This window comes from Eleutherodactylus coqui, chromosome 10 (genome assembly GCF_035609145.1).
Source record: "Eleutherodactylus coqui strain aEleCoq1 chromosome 10, aEleCoq1.hap1, whole genome shotgun sequence".
Classification (NCBI taxonomy): domain Eukaryota; kingdom Metazoa; phylum Chordata; class Amphibia; order Anura; family Eleutherodactylidae; genus Eleutherodactylus; species Eleutherodactylus coqui.
Genome location: NC_089846.1, coordinates 94,282,445 through 94,301,590, shown reverse-complemented (window position 1 = coordinate 94,301,590; position 19,146 = coordinate 94,282,445).

Below are 19,146 nucleotides of genomic sequence, written 5' to 3'. Positions count from 1 at the left end.
GTCCTTAGGAGACGTTTACTGGCTTTGTGGAGACATGAGGTAGAGGACCCGCCTGGAGGGTAATTGGACAGGGGAGTGTGCCTTAGTAAAGCCCTTATGCTCCTCCACATCCTGTCAGACAGTATTGAGGATAATGAGGTTACCCCCAATAGTTAATTTATCTCGATCCAACTCAGTCTGTGTTTTGTGGTTATCCTGTCATGTTGGTCTATCCTTGTTTTCCGCATAGGTACGGCGGTTCCTTCCAGTCTTGTCACTAGGTAGTGTAGGGTCAGGGTGAGGCGACCTGGACGTGTTCACCATTAGGACTATCTCCAGGAGGGACATTGGTGTGGGTGAAGATTAGGGAGTCCCACGCCGTGCGTACCTGTGCACGCTACTAGTATTGTAACATTATACTAGAGCGAGAAGAGAGACCCCTGGTGGTAGTTTTGATCTACACGTATACATTGACATCATAGGATAGCCAAGGGGGGTACCTGACAAGTTTTAAAAATTAGAGACCAAGTTAAAACTAGATTCGAGTCCATTTTCCTGATCATTAGGGTAAATAAATGTTGACTTGATTAATTATGTTTATTATAATTAGCAGCAGTTTATAAATTATACTAGAGACGCCTTATAGGGACGAGTCGACCAATAGGACCTACCTCGACTATGACTTTTTTAAAATAGAATGACCTTAGATATGACTTTAGCTAAATAGGGGAGTGTCTGTAAGATGATAGGGGAGACTTGTTGTACCTACATCCTAGACGACACGTGACCCGCGGGTAAAGACGCAGTTGCCATTAAGAAGCTGACCGCGCTAACTAAAAAGAGCTAACTTTTGGGACCAGCACTCACCATGGATGAGCGGGTGGTAAAGGATCTTGGCACAGACGGGCGTCGCTGTTGTATGTGAACTGATGATTACATTTTCTGTTCTAGTCTGCTGTGTTATCCCCTCTGTCAGAGAGACCTGTGAAACTGATGCTGGAAAAGCCGCTCCCACCATGAGTTTGCTGGATGCATCCCCAGAAGGAGTGGACAAGTCCTACACCCCCTTGAAGACCCTAAAACGAACCTTCAACGCGCTCCAGTTATAGGCTCATGCGCAGAGAACTGTGAAAATTAGATAGAGAATTAGAGGATAGACATTTTAAGGGGGGATTGTGATAGACATGATGATTATTTGGTATAAAATGTCTATCAATTTGTATAACGTAAATGTATTTTGCTGTTGTAATGACTTTTAGCTCAGAAGTTTAAAGGACACACACACAATCTAATCATGGTATTTGCTAGACAATGGATGTATGATGTTAATGTTAGCTAAGTACATAGAAGTTACACAAGAAGCCTCTAAGAGTTAAGGGCCATAGTGTTGTGTAGATCTGTGTTCAATACTGAGTGTTTACCTAGCCCCCTTCCACTCCCATCCTGAAGCTAGTTAAACAATGATTCATCACTACACGGAGCTGACTTCAGCTAAAGAAGACAAAGTCCATACTATGGCGGACGTGAGGGAGGGTGGGCAGAGAGGTGGGAGATTCTATATGATCCGACAAATGAGAATCTTATATGTTACTGATGTAATCTGTTGCACGCCCATAAAGGGCGGTTGTCATGTGTTATAATAAAAGGCTTGAGCCTCTACACATTGTAGAGACTCTCCCAGTTTTAGACCAGCATTTGTGTCTGATCTGGTTCGATGATGTGTGCACACGATATAATTCGGAAGCGGCAAAATACCCCAAAGCCTGCTGGAGAAACCATAATCCAGAACACTAAATGCAGCAGCTAGACTCATTTTTCTATCCAGTCGCTATTCAGACGCCTCTGCATTATGCCAGTCGCTGCATTGGCTGCCCATCCACTGCAGAACTAAATTTAAACTCCTCTACCTCACTCACAAAGCTCTGCATGGCGCTGCGCCAGCATACATCGCCTCCCTCCTGTCAGTACACCACCCAGCGCGCTCACTCCGATCGGCTAACACTCTCAGACTAAACACCCCTGTAATACAAACTTCACATGCTCGCCTACAGGACTTCACCAGAGCAGCACCCATCCTCTGGAATGCTCTACCCCAAGGCATCCGGACAATTCCCGATGCACGAAATTTCAGACGTGCCTTAAAAACGCACCTCTTCAGGGAAGCATACCAAATCTCCTGACCTAGTCCCTCGCCCCTCCCTATGGTGCCCCACCCTGTGTCTAACCCAATGTATCTCACATTGTAATTGTTGCAATTGTTGTATTGTTTTTGCATTTATCCATGCCTGAAAGCGCTGCGGAATAAGTTGGGGCTATACAAATAAAGATTATTATTATTTGCACAAGGAAAGACCAGAAGCAATGGGATGAAACTGAAAGGGAGGAGACAAAAATTAGATATTAGACAGTGAGGGGATCAATGAGGGGAACAGGTTACCACCGGAGAGGGTGAGTTCTCCCTCAATGGAAGTCTTCAAACAAAGGCTGGACAAATATCTGTGTGGGATGATTTAGTGATCCTGCATTGAGCAGGGGGTTGAACCTGTTAGGGAATTCATTGTTCCGTCAATATGCTGTGGGGCTCCAAATCAGAGGTGGTTATGGCGGCCACCATGAGAAAGCAATAGACACAGGCATCACGGTCGTGTCTTAGAGCAATCTGAGTTTATTGTGTACATTGCCTTATTCTTATACAGAAAATAGTAGGCGTATCAGTAGGCTAGTGTTACAGAGGTTGACCTGTTTTACTGGTAAATCTCTATAAACAATGCTTTATTTGTTTGTATGTAGACATCGTGTCTGGTACCCTGATTATCATCACACTCTACATTTTAATCACATGCCCTACCTAGACAGCAGTCAAAAACAAAGCATTCCATACAACCTTTTGATCAGTGTAACGAGATAAACAAGCTCTTGGAGACATTATGGACATTTAAGATTACACCTCTACTTAATGTAATTAAGTACTAACCTAAATGTACAAGCATTTAGCAGAGCTTTTCATAGGACACAGAATAGAGTGTACAATTTAGGCCTACAGCCTCCGGAAACGTATATCAAAGATACATACATATATAAATTAATATGTTCATAACCCTCACAATCCCCCATTTTGAAACAGGATACTCAATTGGAAGAAGAGTAGCCGGGTTCACCATTGAAAAGAAATATTAAGGGGGGGCATGAGCAAAGCACATTGCAACCTTATCTGATGAGCTAGAGACAGATGTTTAGGTTGTACTTGAGTGAGTATACTCTGGATGTCATGAGGGGTGAGAACCACTAGGGGGTAGTCCAGGACCAACTCAGAAGATTTGTCAACCATTGCTTGTACTGCTGCTACCGCACGGACACAGGAGGGGGCTCCTCGGGCTACCGGATCCAATCTCATGGAGTAATACCCAAGTGACCGTGGACGTCCTCCATGTTTTTGCGTCAATACTGCTGTCGCATGAAAGGCCAGGGACGGCAGTATGAGACAAGTCCCAAAAAGGTGCGAAGCTTTGGCAGCAGAAGAAGATACAGAAATGGCTTGAACTGCAGCCCTGCGTCGTTCTGTGAGATGTCTGCCTTCTTGAGCTAGACAACAACCTTTTGTTTACAAAGCTGTAATTTTTCCTTTTTAAGCCTTGCAGCCATTTTCTGCTAAAAAATGTTTTCAGATCCTCAGCACAAAGCAGAAGGTCATCAACATATTGCAACAGCACAGTTCCCTCAGGCGGAGTCCAAGCCTGCAGGACAGACTGGAATGCCTGGTTGTACATATTTGGAGAATTCTGCATTCCTTGTAGCAGGACTGTCCAAGCATTTTTTTTTTTCTTTTAGCTTTACCATAATGCCCTTTTGTCTGAAAAAAAAAAAGGGCCGGAGATTCAGACTGTCTCCACTCTGGTTTATTATCTATGACCTTAGGGATTCCAATAGACCTTCTACAAAGGCCATACTAAGTACATGTTTGCCCATCTTTTCTATGCCCCTATACCCCAGATCTGACAAACGTTGTTGAAGGGGGGGCATAGAATTGTTTTACACTTTCTTCCTTCTCTTCGTGTGATATTAGAAAGAGACAAGGAGGATTCTCTCAATTTTTTTTTGTTTTTCTTTTTCCCAATGTTCCAGACAAATTAAAAATATTTTACCACTTCTCAATTCTCTATGTTTAATTTTATCCCAATCTGTGCCACAATAGTCTTTCACATAATTTTAGATTATAGTTCCCGCTGCCTTCCCTGTTTTACATATACTCCTGCATCTCCTCCTTTTCCTCCTTCTCATGCTTCCACTCACTAGCCTAGGATCTAGTGAGCATAGGCATAACCGGTTTGCACCGAGGAGCTCCGCAAGCAGGGCAGCTCTCTCTCCAATCCGGGTTCTGTTGTCCACAATGCCAGCAGGTCCATCCCTCCAGTCCAATGTTTGACCTTGGAGTGGATGACTTGGCATAGGGTGGGGGAGGAGACGGTTGGAATTGAGATGAAGGGGGTGGAGGTGAAAGAGGGAACTGACCCGACAATGGGAGAACATTATATACCTGTGCTTTGCTATTGAACAGTATATATATATATACTTCATATAATACAACATACGGGCCTTTTTCCTGTACAGCCAAATATAACCAATTCTCAATTCACATTTCTTTGCAAAGACAAGTAGGCCCTCTAGTCTACAGAGAAACTTCTCCAGACAGATAGCAAAAGCTGTATAACAGGTTCCACTGCCTGTAAGCATCTTCTATTGTGCAAATAACCTGGGCTGTCTATTTAAGATTAACCCAGAATGTAATACACTTGCCCCCACCTTACAAAACTGCAAATTCACACTCACTAAGGGGGTTTTTATTCATTCCTATACGGACTGATAATATGTGAAGTAGAAATTGGGATCGTATTTACTGTACACCAGACTTCCAATAATGAGCGAATTATGTATAGATAAGAAAAACTCTTAGTACCGCGGTTTTTACACAATTTGCTCAGAATAGGCTACCCAATGACAAACACAATACAACTTATGCCCATTTCTACTCACATACTGATATTCACCACACTGCGACCACTCAGCGGCCAATATATTATAGGGGGCTTTATTCCACCCTGGCATAATTAACAATTCATCGGACACTTCTTTGTTCTTAGCTACCGACATTTTCGTACTATTGCGGATTTTCTTAAACAGCGACATTTTCACACTAAGCCCGATTATCACAAGAAATTCTTCAACTATCAGTTTATCAAAATTTTCCTTTAAAACAAACTAGTGTATTACTCTCTGCGTAATCCTGTTCACAGCGCCATTAATATATATTGCTGCAAGGAGCAAGACTTAGTTCAAATTACGCTTTATAGAGAGTAAGACACTATAAAAGGATCATACTGTAGTGGCTAAGGAGGAGTTGACTGGGACCCCAATAAGTGGGATGGGGACCAATATTCATTTACCAATTTCTTTAGCTATCTTTCACACCTTATCCTCTTTACCAGCAGTATGGACAATGGCTGGCGGTTTATGTACACCAAGAGGCTTATTATTTTTATTCTTTCACACACATAAAACAATTGTTTGTTTCACTATTTTCTGTGCAGTCTTCCGCACCTTATCCTCTTTACCAGCAGTATGGACAATGGCTGGCGGTTTATGTACACCAAGAGGCTTATTATTTTTATTATTATTTTCTTTATACACTCTTCAAATAAAATACTGTTGTTAATTGGAAATGAATTACACTTTAAATATTAATTTGACTAAAGTACTTATCAGGCGTTTCAAGTACACAATTATCTCATATTAATATCTTAATTCAATAATATTCAAATTAACACAACTCAATATTTTTGAATTCCACATATTCCACGAATCTGTATATTCATATATACACTGTGGTAATCCTGGGCTATTTTCTCACACAACTAGTCTCAGGAATAAAATTAGATGCCCCTCCTTTGGTCACTCCATTTGTTCAAGTGAGAGACTTAACATGGAGTCTAAGAGTGACCTTCACTCTATACATTACCACAATATACATATATATACACCAACATCCACTTAAAATGGAGACACACTTCTCACCTAGGCTGGACTGTGTGTAGGGTGGAGCAAGACCTGTTCCTATTGTTCTTCCCTCCCATCTCCTTACATCACCTAGCTCCACCCCCTGTGGTCTGGCTCAGCATTTGGTCATTTTTGCTTCATTTCGTTTCTGGTTACCGGACAGTATACACCATATAACACAGTCTAACTCTCATACAGGTCCTTCCATTTATACACACACATAAAGACAAAAACATTTGCATGTCAGTTACTACTTTTTAAGTGTCAGTACTTCCTCACTTGTCTAAAAGTGTCGGTACTTCCCAACCCTGCTTATTTCCCCCCGTCTCAACTACTTCTCTTATACCTATAAGAGGCTCCCATCAGGGATTTTATCCCCTGAAAATTTTAGGCTTCCCTGGTACAATTTATACCATGCCTTCCTGAGATCGGCAAGAGGGTTTAATATTCTGTACTTCCTCACCCTGCATATTTTACCTCGTCTCTACTACTTCTCTTATGTTTATAAGAGGATCCCATCAGGGGTTTTATCCCCTGAATACTTTAGGCTTCCCTGGTATAACCTATACCATGCCTTCCAGAGATTGGCAATAGGGTGTACTTCCTCACCCTGCATATTTTACCTCGTCTCTACTACTTCTCTTATGTTTATAAGAGGATCCCATCAGGGGTTTTATCCCCTGAATACTTTAGGCTTCCCTGGTATAACCTATACCATGCCTTCCAGAGATTGGCAATAGGGTGTACTTCCTCACCCTGCATATTTTACCTCGTCTCTACTACTTCTCTTATGTTTATAAGAGGATCCCATCAGGGGTTTTATCCCCTGAAAATTTTAGGCTTCCCTGGTATAACTTATACCATGCCTTCCAGAGATTGGCAATAGGGTACCATATTCTGTACACTGACCATGCAAAGTAACAAATAAAGACAATAACAGTTAAACACCCGCACAGCATATTCAGCCCACCATATGAATTCTTAAAAAGCTTGAAGATTTATAAGAGGCATGCACTTCTTACCCCTCGGACAGGAAAGGAGCAGCCAGGAAGCACGGATAGATTGTGGCAAGATAAAACCTTACCTTACTGCGCAGTTTTTGTCAATCCGTGGTTCCGAGTGGCTCCTTATCCCATCTGGGTCCGGGGGGGTTCGAGGTGTAGGTGGTCCTCTTGTTCCATCAAGCCCCACGTTGGGCGCCAATTTCTGTTAGGGAATTCATTGTTCCGTCAATATGCTGTGGGGCTCCAAATCAGAGGTGGTTATGGCGGCCACCATGAGAAAGCAATAGACACAGGCATCACGGTCGCGTCTTAGAGCAATCTGAGTTTATTGTGTACATTGCCTTATTCTTATACAGAAAATATTAGGCGTATCAGTAGGCTAGTGTTACAGAGGTTGACCTGTTTTACTGGTAAATCTCTATAAACAATGCTTTATTTGTTTGTATGTAGACATCGTGTCTGGTACCCTGATTATCATCACACTCTACATTTTAATCACATGCCCTACCTAGACAGCAGTCAAAAACAAAGCATTCCATACAACCTTTTGATCAGTGTAACGAGATAAACAAGCTCTTGGAGACATGATGGACATTTAAGATTACACCTCTACTTAATGTAATTAAGTACTAACCTAAATGTACAAGCATTTAGCAGAGCTTTTCATAGGACACAGAATAGAGTGTACAATTTAGGCCTACAGCCTCCGGAAACGTATATCAAAGATACATACATATATAAATTAATATGTTCATAACCCTCACAAACCCGATGACCCTGGAGGTCCCTTCCAACTCTACCAGTCTAAGACCCTTCAGATTATATATTAGTGCCCTGGAGCCTCAGTGTGTAGTGTGAGATGATGGGGCTCTGATTATGTATTGGGGTCTCGGGGCCTCTGTGTATAGTGGGACACATTAGGGTCCTGGTACAGATGACATGCCCCATTATAGGCCTGTTCAACAGTAATGGTTTTCCATAGCAACCAATCATATTGCAGCTTTCATTTTTTCAGAGCAGCTTCAGAAATGAAAGCTGTGTTCTGATTGGTTGCTATGGGCAACAAGAACAGTTTTACTATTTGAGAAATGAAACCCATGTTACAGATTATGTATTATAGCCCTGGAGCCACCGTGTATGATGGGACACGTTGGGACTAGGGCTGCCACGTGGCCGGTATTTTTCCCGCTAGGCCGGTATTTTTTTTTACCGGCCATATTACAGGCCGGTAATTTGGTCAGGCCCCACCTGTGTCATATACCTACAAAACTGTACCGTGAGATTTGGCGGTTGGGACCGCGCCACTCCTGAGATTAAAGAAGAGGGGGAGCAAGTCCCTAAAGTGGAACGTTCCGTGTAAGGCGAGAAGTTCCACCCTTGGGTGGATACCTGCATGACTGGGCCCAACCCCCCTGCTGAGAAGAAGCAGTTGCTCACAAGAGTTCATGGGGAACAGCACCTGGAGACTCTTGAAAAACAGTTCTGACAAAACTCTGAGAGGAAGACCAGCTGGATATCCCCCCATCGGGCCCAGTGGTTCTTTGGGGACGAACAAGAGAACTAGAAGTAACTGATGGAGGAAGATGGACCTGCCGAAGTTGTGAATACCCCTATTACAACAGAAGAAGAAGGGTCTGCGCCATCATGCTGCTCTACTGGAGGTTCAGGGGTGAGGAAGGGCACCAAGGGAGGCACTATTACCACTGGCGTTGGAAAATAAATGAAGGAAAAAAGGCTCTGGCGCTCCAGTGGAAAAAACCAACAGGAAATCTCAAGATCAGCTTGTGATCTTTAATATGAAAAAGCTTTGTACGACGCGTTTCGTCGCGATAACCGCAACTTTTTCAAATACATTAAGTTTAAAATACATCACTCTATATATAAGAAAAGTACAGAACTTACATTTTTAGATCACCAATGAATGATGGTCAGGAGAACTCACAAATGGGTGAGGATCATTTCTGGAGAAGCGTGCTATACCAGGTGGCGTGGACGCACTCTCACCTCGTGTGTGCGGACAACTTCCGGGTATCGTTGTAAGAGTGTGATGTCAACGCGTTCGTCCGAGATGCACGCTGTGTGACGTGTCCACGTTTGTGTGGTGTATGTGAGAAGCCGCTTCCGGGTGTCATGCGCGACGTATGACGTAGACACGCACACCTGGAACACTCGCCGCTCGGTTATGGAACGCAAGCATCAGGATCTCTAAGAATCATATCAGAATTACTGTTTGGGCTGTGAATAACAACCGTCCAAGCTGAATATATCTTTCTCCTAATATTGGGCATTGGTATATCTCTTGTTCAATAAATACATCATATTAATATCAATGAATAGAGATGAGCGAGCGTACTCGGAAAAGCACTACTCGCTCGAGTAATTTGCTTTATCCGAGTATCGCTGTGCTCGTCCCTGAAGATTCGGGTGCCGGCACGGAGCGGGGAGCTGCAGGGGAGAGCGGGGAGGAACGGAGGGGAGATCTTTCTCTCCCTCTCTCCCGCCCGCTCTCCCCTGCGACTCACCTGTCAGCCGCAGCGGGACCCGAATCTTCAGGGACGAGCACAGCGATACTCGGATAAAGCAAATTACTCGAGCGAGTAGTGCTTTTCCGAGTACGCTCGCTCATCTCTATCAATGAAATTAAAAACATCAATAAATACCTACCTAACATTTTATATGTAAAAAGTGTTTTTTCTCTAATCATTTATATGGGTATAATAGCTAAACATTGTAATAAAACATTACTCTTAATAGTAAAAAACAATGTCTATAATACCATGTATAAATACTCTACTTCCCAATAGTATACATGTTTAAAAATAAATATATACACATACCTAAATAACCTGGATAGAAATATATATCTCAAAAGTTTATATACCCTAAAAAACCTTTTTTTTACATTTTTCCACTGGAGCGCCAGAGCCTTTTTTTCTTCATTTATTTTCCAATGCGATGTGTTATGGTCGAACCCCGACCTACGGGCACGACAGACTAGGCTAGCCCTCCCGTCCAACAGACGGGTTAGTGGATATACATACGTGGACCTCCACCGGGTTGATTTATCTACACGTGAACCAGGACGTGGAGGTGTTGGTGGGTAACCCGTGGTTGGCTATCCCACCGACACCAGGTAAATCCTGTTTCTATCTATTATCATTTTGGCTATACTTTCCTTTTGCGAGTTGGAGCGCTGTCCTTTATACTTGGTTTACTATTACCACTGGAGCTACTGAGGGGGCATTATTCCAGCAACTACTGGAATAATAAAGGGGGGAAAAAAATGCCACAATAAGTCACGCCCCTTTTTTCCATGGTTAGTATTTTTTGTGACAAAAGTGGCAACTCTGGTTGGGACCATAGTACAGATTATGTATTAGGACCTTGGAGCCACTGTGTATAGCATGGCATGTCGGGGCCCTTGTACAGATTATGTATTAGGGCCTCGGAGCCTCTGTGCACAGTGTGACCCTAGTAGAGGTTACAGGCCTCATTATAGGCCTGTCCAACAGTAAATGATGCCCCTATTTAACCAACCACAGTGCAGCTTTCATTTTATCAGAGCAGCTTTAGAAATGAAAGTTGTGTTCTGATTGGTTGCTATGAGCAACAAGAACAGTTTTGCTATTTGATAAATGAAACACGTTACAGATTATGTATTAGAGCCCCTGTGTATAGCATGTCACATATGGGCCCTGGTACAGATTGTGTATTAAAGCTACTGTGCATAGCGTGTCGTGTCCAGCCCTTCATACAGATCATGTACTGGAGCCCCTGTGTGTAGCATGTCACGTCCGGGCCCTCGTACAAATTGTGTATTAGAGCCCCTGTGTATATCATATCTGGTCCAGGTCCTGGTACAGATTGTGTATCAGGGCTCCCGGAGCCCCTGTGTATAGCGTGCCATATACGGGCCCTGGTGCAGATTATGTATTAGAGCCCCTGTGTATAGAGTGTCATGTCCGTGCTCTGGCACAGATCATGTATTAGAGCTCCTGTGTATAGCGTGTCATGTCCAGGCCCTGGTACAGATTATGTATTAGAGAGCCCCTGTGTATAGAGTGTCATGTCCGTGCTCTGGCACAGATTATGTATTAGAGCCCCTGTGTATAGCGTGCCATGTCCGGGCCCTGGTACAGATTATGTATTGGGGCCCCAGAGCACATATAGATAACATGCCAGATGGGGGCCATGGTTGTGTATGCCCCTCCATTATTCACAGACATCTCTCATTACCTCCCTGCTGGAAGCCATGTTACTTTGCGTCTGATGCGAATGGATCTTGTAGTTTGGCTTGTCGTTTCGCCGCTCCATTTCCCGCACGTCCTGAGTGACTGTAGACGAGCGGCAGCTTCTTATTATCAGCTCTTTCTTCTGTGAGACCTCCATGACCTTTCATGTCGTCCCTCATTTCATCGTCTTTTCAGTCGTCGCAGTCGTGTAATTTGGACTGACGGGAAAATAAACGCCGCGTGGGGACTGTGTATTTATGTGCAGGATGTGGAGTCCATCACTTTGCTGATCGGATCACAAAGCCTGTCAGGACGTTGCGCCAGATGTTTACAGATCGGAAGAATTAGCTGAATATTCCAGAAAATATGAAGCGACGGCGAAGGAGAAGCAGTCAGAATGGGGGTCACGTTATGTGCACCTGGAAACAAGAAGAACGTGACCTGAAAACGACGCAAATGTGACCACCTGCCACACCTCGTGCTCCTAATCTGCACTCATCACCAGCTGTCCTCCATTGTTGCAGATTATTTATGGGGCGAGTATGACTTGTCGCCGCGGCTGATGAGGTCACGGAACGTAAGTCCATGATTGGGGGAAACTACTATAACATGGTGGACAGATCCTGAGTCGGGAGGAGGTCGTCCTTGTGTCGTAGTCGTTGTCATTATGGTTACGTTTGTTCATTGTCGGTCGGATGGTGAATTCTACGTTTACGGCTAATGTTACATTGTAATAACGAGACGCTTATCTGACGGAGGTCGCACCGCGGCTCCTGGATGTTCAGAGCTTGGCGTCCGGCAGTTTATAACGAGGCGGCGTAGAGTTTCTTCACGTTCTGCGCACATCTGACAGGATTTACAAACACAACTAATCATATTTGAAAAGAAGATTTAAACTAAAAAGTAACGAGCGAAGTAAAAGGGGAGACGTCTCCCCCCGCACTGCGCTGATGAAGATGGACGCCTTCCACGCAGCGCTCAGGGTTTACGTTACCGTTAACTCGTCGTGTGCTGAAATGTGTACAATATGCAAACTGCGTAGTCAGGGGTCACAATGGCAGATGGCAAACCGATTACACAGGGCGATTATATGCCTCCATTATGCCAACCGCCAATCACCGATGCGGCGAGTGAAAGAGCCTAAACGTGTCACCTTGTATGATTCGCCCCACAGAGTTTACGCATCTCTTTGTCACATGGCGAAAAATGGTTGCTGGGAAAATTATTAACATTCCCCATGTGGTGGCGCTACTATTAAAGGGGTTCTCTGTCCCATACATGGACATGGCGTGCAAGTGGCGGTACTGGATCTGTGCAGGAAGTGAGATTTCCAGGCGTGTAATTGGCTGGTGTCATACGATACGACGCATCCTGCTCTATCTGCGTCTCCCATCTTTTGCCTCGCGGCCAAAATGAAACCAAAACACAGAATTGTTTTCAGGCTGAAAATTATTATCCGTCATTAATTATCGCCGCGCCAGAAATAGATCCGGAAAATTCTAGAATGTTCCCAATTATACGGAGAGATTGCCGTGTTGTTTCCATTAGGAGTAATAAGGAGCAGCTGTGCCGGGTGGTGATGCTAGGACTCGGCACTGGGTGGCGCTGTCCACCCTCACATCCACGGCCGGGCGTGCGTCTTTATATATGGGCCGAAGTTACTGATCCTTACTATTGCGGTAGTGCATTCTATATACAGATGGGAGGGCACAGCGCAGTGTAGGACAGTCCTGGACAATACGGTCCTCACTATGTGCATCGGACTGTAAGAGTGGTCTTATGTGTGAGGTTCCTGATAGAGAGCTCCAAACCCCCTGCACACATTTACAGAGTAATGTTCTGCAATCACCACTAGGGGGAGCTCCCTGCAAAGAGATCTGAACCAAATCATAAACTCTATCTGCAGAGAGCTCCTCCTAGTGGCCAATGCAGAACATCTTCATGGAAGTCTGCGGCCCTGCAGGGGGTCTGCAGCTCTGTGTCAGTCGGCCGGATTCACTTGCAGATTGTTGGATCTGTAGATTACAAGGAGTGGATTAGAGCCTGGTGGATCATTATACTCTATAAAGCAGTTCTCTCTCACGCCTCCACGTTTTTCAGCGTTTAACGCTGCGTTATTACAAGCACCGTCTGTTCTATTTTCGGGCGTTTCAGCATTTTTAAAATGTGATGCGTCGCCCATTGTAGTGAATGGGAGCGTTTTTAGTGCTGTCAAAAACACATGTCAGCGCAGCAGAAAATGCAGAAGTCAGTTCGCCCAAGGTCGCTCTCATACGTTCAGTTAAACGCCTCTTGGAACCGCGGCATTGTAGTGCGATTTCGAGCTGTGTTTTTTGGGGGGGGTGTGTTAAAAACTCAAAAATGCTGAAAAATAGTGCAAACAGCGCTCGAAAATCGTGGTATTTTGAGCGCAAGTCTCAGAAGCCCCACTAAAATCAATGGGAGAGTTGTAGCGCAGTCAGCGCTAATCACGGTAAAAAGCAGAGTGTGTGAGAGGGGCCTAACATCACAGACCGCAGGCTCTTCGCCATTTACTGTGCAGGTGAATGTAAACTATTGTTATCTGTTATCAGCCATTTTAAGCTGTGGAAAGGCTGACTGTAGAGGCCCCTTTACATTGGACGGGTGTCAGACAAACGATGCCCAACACTCGTCCCTGTATCCCCGTGCTCCTAGCACAACTGGCTCGCACACGGAGCGGCCAGCAGGGTGGCGGGGCAGTGCAGATTTCTCTCCTCTCGCTCCCCCGCCCCTCTCCATTGAGATAAACAGGCGCCGTTCACTATGAAACGGCGGCTGTTTAAACTGCACGATGAGTGATGATCATCATCGCTTATCTTTTGGTCTGTTAAGAGACATCTCCTGCACTGCCTCGCCCATCTGCTGGCTGCTCCGTGTGTGAGCCAGCCCTGCTAGCTCCCGCGCAGGAGCATGGGAGCGCGGGGATACAGGAAAGAGTGTCGGGCATCGTTTGCCCGACACTTGGCCAATGTAAATGGGCCTTAGGACTTCATCTATTACTCCCTGTTATTAGCCACTTCAGGCTGGGGAAAAACCAACAGTAGAATAGATGAACACAATCTGCTGTTATCTGTTGTCAACCATTTAAGGCTGCCTGTCCACGACCGGTTGGACCCCGCATGCGGAATCCCTCTGCAGAGTTCGACCTGGTGACTCCTGGGTACCTGTCTAGTGTCTTTTTCTCTGTACTGCAGATGTGCCGGCCTGCGCTTCGGCGCGCATGTGCAGTACAGAAGACGCTGCACCGTTGCCATGGTGATGATGCAGTTCTCGCGGCGATTCTGCATTGATGATTGCAGAATAGCCACGGGACAGACAGTTTCCATTGAAGTCAATGCGTAGCCCGCTCAAAATCGCAGCATGCTGCAATCTCTTCTCCTCAAGCAAAAAAATCAATTTCCGCTCGTGGACAGAAAATTGTGTTTTTACATTACATGCTATGGGGCTTGATTTGCTGCGAAGTCCGGAGGCAGAATCCTACTCCGTACTCCGCAATGCAAATCCGTCCGTGGACAGGAGCCCTAAGATTGGGAAAGACTGACTGTAAGACAGGGAAATACAATCTATTGCTCGCTTTTATCAGCCATGTCACACTGCAGACAAGCAGACTAGAACAGATGAGTATAGCCTATTGTGCAGCAACCGAGGCGCAAGGTACACCACTGACGCGTGTGCCCCTTTGCCAAGGCCTGATGTTCTGGATTATGATTTTCTCCAGCAGGCTTTGGGGTATTTTGTCGCTTCCGAATTATATCGTGTGCACACATCATCGAACCAGATCAGACACAAGTGCTGGTCTAAAACTGGGAGAGTCTCTACAATGTGTAGAGGCTCAAGCCTTTTATTATAACACATGACAACCGCCCTTTATGGGCGTGCAACAGATTACATCAGTAACATATAGGATTCTCATTTGTCGGATCATATAGCATCCCCCACCTCTCTGCCCACCCTCTCCAAATGCTGATGTAGCATGGACTCTGCCCTCTATGCAGGCAACCTTAAGCAGTTTCTGTGTATGTGGCAAGTCTTATCAACATGTGCTCAGGCTGAAGGAATTCCTTTGTTGTAGAAGTTTCAGCGTGGGGGGCAGAGCTGGGGATTCATCCTAGATATATATATATATATATATATATATATTGCTTGTGTATAACACTGTGATTTAACTCTTTCCTTATGCAGCAGAGTTCCACATTAGGCTGAAGTCATTACAATAGCATAATACATTTGGGTTATACAAATCGATAGACATTTTATAAATAATCATCATGTCTATCACACTGACACGCCTCTCCAGGCAGCGCTGGTGTAGCAGTTACCAGAATAAACTTGAGTAATCTGAACTTCAGATTTTGTCACGGTTGATGCCACCATTCCTCACTCCACGGTGCATCCGATGTGAAATAATAGAGTCCACACACACGGGATATTTGAACACACTCAGTTGCCAGGAACGGTCAGCAACCGGAACTTTACTAATAGAAGATAACTTGACACGGGATTACAGTCCATAGATAAATTCACACACCAGTGCAGGAAAACAACTGAGGAGGTCAGGGAGAAAAACACAAGATGACATCGGGCCTACAGTCTGAGTTATCTGTATGACTCCTCTCCTAGACACACACACACTGGGACACAGGATGACACCGGGCATACAGTCTAATTATCTGTATGACTCCGCTCCTGGACACACACACTCCGGGACACAGGATGACACCGGGCCTACAGTCTAGGTTATCTGTATGACTCCACTCCTGGACACACACATTCTCCGGGACACAGGATGACACCGGGCCTACAGTCTAGGTTATCTGTATGACTCCACTCCTGGACACACACATTCTCCAGGACACAGGATGACACCAGGCCTACAGTCCTAGTTATCTGTATGACTCCGCTCCTGGACACACACACTCCGGGACACAGGATGACACTGGGCCTACAGTCCTAGTTATCTGTATGACTCCGCTCCTGGATACACACACTCCGGGACACAGGATGACACCGGGCCTACAATCTAGTTAACTATATGACTCCGCTCATAGACAAACACACACTCCGGACACAGGATGACATCGGGCCTACAGTCTAGTTATCTATATGACTCCGCTCCTAGACAAACACACACTCCGGACACAGGATGACATCGGGCCTACAGTCTAGTTATCTATATGACTCCGCTCCTAGACAAACACACACTCCAGGACACAGGATAACACCGAGCCCACAGTATAGTTATCTGTATGACTCCGCACCCGGACACACACACTCCAGGACACAGGATGACACCAGGGCCTACAGTCCCAGTTATCTGTGTAACTCCACTCCTGGACACACACACTCCAGGACACAGGATAACACCGGTCCTACAGTCTAGTTATCTGTATGAGTCCGCTCCTAGTCAAACACACACTCCAAGACACAGGATGAGGGGGGGTTCACACAGGGCGGATTTGCCACGGAAATTCTGTCAGGAATTTCCACGCGGCAAATCCGCCTGCGGCCGCTAATCTCGGGATTAGCCAGACATGTGGACGAGATTTCTGAGTAATCTCGTCCACACGGAACAGCCAATCCGCTGCGGTTAATACGGCCGAAACCGCGGCGCGGCTTTGCCGACCGCAGCCGCGGCTTTGCCGACCGCAGCATGTCCATTCTTTTTTCTTTCCGTTGCAGCCGCGCTCTCCTCTATGGGAGCGCCAGCCACAGCGGAAGAGTGAGTGGCCGGGCCGCTTCAAAGCCGCCACGAGTCTTTCCGCGGCGCTTCTCCCGGCGGAAATCTCACGTTTTTTGCTGCGGCAAAACCGCAAGATTTCCGCCGCGTGTGACCCCAGCCTGACACCGGTCCTACAGTCTAGTTATCTATACGACTCCGCTCCTGGACAACACACACTCCGGGACACAGGATGGCACCAGGCCTACAGTCTAGTTATCTGTACGACTCCGCTCCTGGACAACACACACTCCGGGACACAGGATGGCACCGGGCCTACAGTCTAGTTATCTGTACGACTCCGCTCCTGGACAACACACACTCCAGGACACAGGATAACACCGGGCCTACAGTCTAGTTATCTGTATGAGTCCGCTCCTGGACAAGCACACTTCGGAGGAGGACGAATCACTCCACTGAACACTCACTCAATACTGAAGACTTTGAACAAGGCACAGCGGACTCTCTCTCCACTCTCTTTAAAGTAGGGGTCTTGGGCATGGACTTCCAGGGTTCTGCTCCTCTGCTTCAATTCTTCACCACGAGGGTTGAAGGTATCCAATGCGTCTGGCATCCCTACTCCACTGCTTCTACCAGACTAGTGAAGATGGATCCACATTTGTACCTTGCAATCACTTATACCTTTTATGCTCACAAAACAACATTGGATACAACAAAACTGTTACATTTCCAGACATTCACAGACCTCTCCCATGCTGCAGCTGTGCAATACACATACTGTAACTAGTGACAAGACAATTTGCACAGTGCATCCACACTGAAGACATGACATGTAAGACATTTATGGAGGGGCCAGATATATAGACTTCGGGCCACTACGGTTGCTCCCTGTTAACAGTCATGTTAGGCTTGGAGAGACTATAGGACAAGGGAATACAATCTTTAACTCTCTGTTATCAGCCTTGTAAAACTGGGGAGAGGCTAACTGTAATGTTCTTCAATAGGATAGATTATAGAAGTGCAGAATTTAGGGCGGGGGTGCTATACCAGGATTGCACTGGGAGGAGCTCACTGTAGTACAGATGAATACAGTCTATTGCTTCCTGTTATCAGCAGTTTCAGGCTAGGAAGCAGCTGACTATAGGACTGGAGAATGCAATCTATTACTCCCTGTTATCAGCCATTTGAAGCCAGGTAGGGGCTGACTGTAGGACTGGAGAATACAATCTAGTACTCCCTGTTATCGGCCATTTCAGGCTGGGGAGAGATTATTTCATGGAGTCAGGACAGTAGAGATCTGTCCAGACTGGTACACTGTGACGACCTCTCAGCTGTGAGATATCGGGTCAAGACAGGCCATCGGCTGTGGATGTAAGAAGGTTGCCTCTCACTGACAACAAGCAGAGATCTTGAAATAAATAGCTTATTATATTTCTCGTCGCACAAAACTCCCATGTATTCTGTTGCGTCATCTCTGCGCTGCCCTTTTTCTGAACCATCAGGTGCCGGACTACAGGGCGGTTCCTGTATAGTGTGATCTTGCCGGGTGGTACACGCAGCAGCGGCTCCGGCCGGGTGACACTTTATAGCTGCTATTATTGGGGTTCGGTAAATTTTACGAGCTGTGACGTTTCTGGGCGCTCATTCTGCGTTCTCTTCGTGGCGGCTGATGATGTGATTTACTGCACAGTATGAGGGCGCGGTGCGATGATGGCGGTCGCCCTGCGCTCGTGCAGAGAGTGTGCGGAGCAATGACTGACATGTTGATGATGTGTCACACGTACAGCTCTGCTGCATCTGAGTGACCTCATCTGGGCTGGGCTGTGCTGGGGCCCCCATCACCTCATTATCCCGCAGAACATCGGACAATGACTCCCTGGTGCAATACTCTGCGTTACTGGATGCTTTATGACCCTTCCCCACAAGTGCACCTTCCAGACCGCAAACCTCTCAACATTTTGCTAAAAGATGACGGAAACCGCGAGACCCACGACAGATTACACATTCCGATAAATAGAATTTACTGCTATGTTCAGGGGATTCCGCCCCCGCGTCCTGTATAACAACATGGCCGCCATATTTGTGGTGTCATGTGATATAATCATGTGACACAGCATCCATCGGCTCTGGATTTGTAACATTCCGACGTGCTGATTATTACACATTTTTGTCGCTGTTGTAA